Source organism: Octopus bimaculoides, chromosome 17 (genome assembly GCF_001194135.2).
Source record: "Octopus bimaculoides isolate UCB-OBI-ISO-001 chromosome 17, ASM119413v2, whole genome shotgun sequence".
Taxonomy (NCBI): domain Eukaryota; kingdom Metazoa; phylum Mollusca; class Cephalopoda; order Octopoda; family Octopodidae; genus Octopus; species Octopus bimaculoides.
The window spans coordinates 38820047-38821940 of NC_068997.1; the positions used below are offsets into that span (position 1 = coordinate 38820047).

Below are 1894 nucleotides of genomic sequence, written 5' to 3' on the forward strand. Positions count from 1 at the left end.
GCCCGCACACGAGCTAGCCCAGGGGCACCGGCAACGACCTCGCTCGAAAAACCACATGTGTCACCCGCAAGCCGGCCCAGGGGCACCGGCAACGATCTCGCTCGAAAGATTTCATGTGTCGCCCGCACATGAGCCAGTCCAGGGGCACTGGCATCGATCCCGCTCGAAAGATTTCATGTGTCTCCTGCACATGAGCCAGTCTATGGGCACTGGCAACGATCCCGCTCGAAAGATATCACGTGTCGCCTGCACATGAGCCAGTCCAGGGGCACTGGCAACGATGTCGCTCGAAAGATATCATGTGTCGCCCACAATGGCCTTTAAAATTTTTTTAACACAAATAACAGACACTCAGTGCTCCCTTTGAGAACTCCCAGGAATCCATGGATCTTGGATAAGATCACTGTTGTACAGATTAGGGCATAAAACAAATTAGCTGTCTGGGTGTTTGGGATTAATAAAATCATCTTCTTGTGGTTTTATTTTTCACACTACACTTGAATTGGTTCACTGATTGTCTTTATATGTTTGGTACTTAATATATTCTATTCATAGGTGAATTTTTCAACTAAAAACTTTTGTTTTGGTAGAGGGATGGGGTCTCTGTATGTTTTTATCCAGGTATTATGGCTAAAATATACAATGTGATACATTGTTTCATAGTACCGGTATATTCTACAAAATGAGAAAGATGCAGTCATTATTTCATCTTTCAAATACATACATAAATAAATAATTCTACTTAGGTGGAATGATTAGAGGAGGTTTTCATGGTCAGCTTCCTAACTTCATTCCTTGCTGAGATATTGCATTTCTGAAAGTCGTGAGACTTTGACTGCGTTTTTCATGGTTTTTAAGTTGTGTCGCCTACAGCAGTCTGTCACTAAATGCCTCATATATAACTTGTTAATTGCTGGTAGGGACACTGTATTTCATTAAACAATCATAATTTGTATGCATGTAATGTTTGAACACACACACGCACGCACGCACACGCGCACGCACACATACACACACACACACACACACACACAATTAGGTTGGCTGAAAAGTTCACAGGCTGACATAGACACTCCTATGGAATGTGACCAAATGAGGTCTATTTTTCAACATAGTCCCCTTGCAATCTCCACACATTTTCCTTCGGTGTTACTGTGCTTGGATCCCATTGGTGAAGAAGCTTTCATCCTGTTGATCAGAAAAGCCACCAACAGCAGATATGACATCATCATCACTGTGACATTGCTTCACAGCCAAGTGTTTTTGTCATCCTCAGGAAGAGATGATAGTCTGATAGGGTCAAATCAGGAGAATAGGGAGGGTGATCAACCAATTCAAAGACACAGTCATGCACAGCAGCCATTGAAATCAAGGACTTGTGCACTGGAGCATTGTCCTGATGAAACAAGAGCCCTTTTGTGAGTTTTCCTGGGTGTTTGGTCTTGATAGTCTTTTGTAACTGCGAGGTTTTGTGAAATTTAACAAATTTTAAGAATGTTGTTATACTTGATTATTACTGATAGAAATTTCAAGAACTTCTCAATGATTAAGCAATAACAAAAAGAAGAAAAAATGTATATATGTATTCTGTGTATCTTTTTCCTTATAATTCCTTAATCTCAAATTCAACTTCTAATCTGCCAAATATTATGAAGAAATGATTATTTCCCTTGTATTAACTGAACTGTTTGCTTGAAGGCGCCACATGTTTGAAAGTATTGGTTCTTTTGGATTTTGAAGTAAACTTAGCATAGAAAAATTGGAAAAGAGATGAGTGAGAATATTCATCTACAAGTATCTAAACACTGAGTTGGAAATATCTAGTAAAGAGTATTGCACCAAAGCCCACTATTGAATATGTGTAAATATATATATATATATATATATATATATA

General features: G+C 39.2%; 1 protein-coding gene across 1 annotated transcript in view; it reads left to right on the forward strand.

The window, feature by feature from the left end:
- Positions 1-1894, forward strand: part of LOC106884432 (26S proteasome non-ATPase regulatory subunit 3) — a 168365-nt gene that overhangs the window by 141469 nt on the left and 25002 nt on the right. The gene's annotated exons all lie outside the window — the stretch shown is intronic.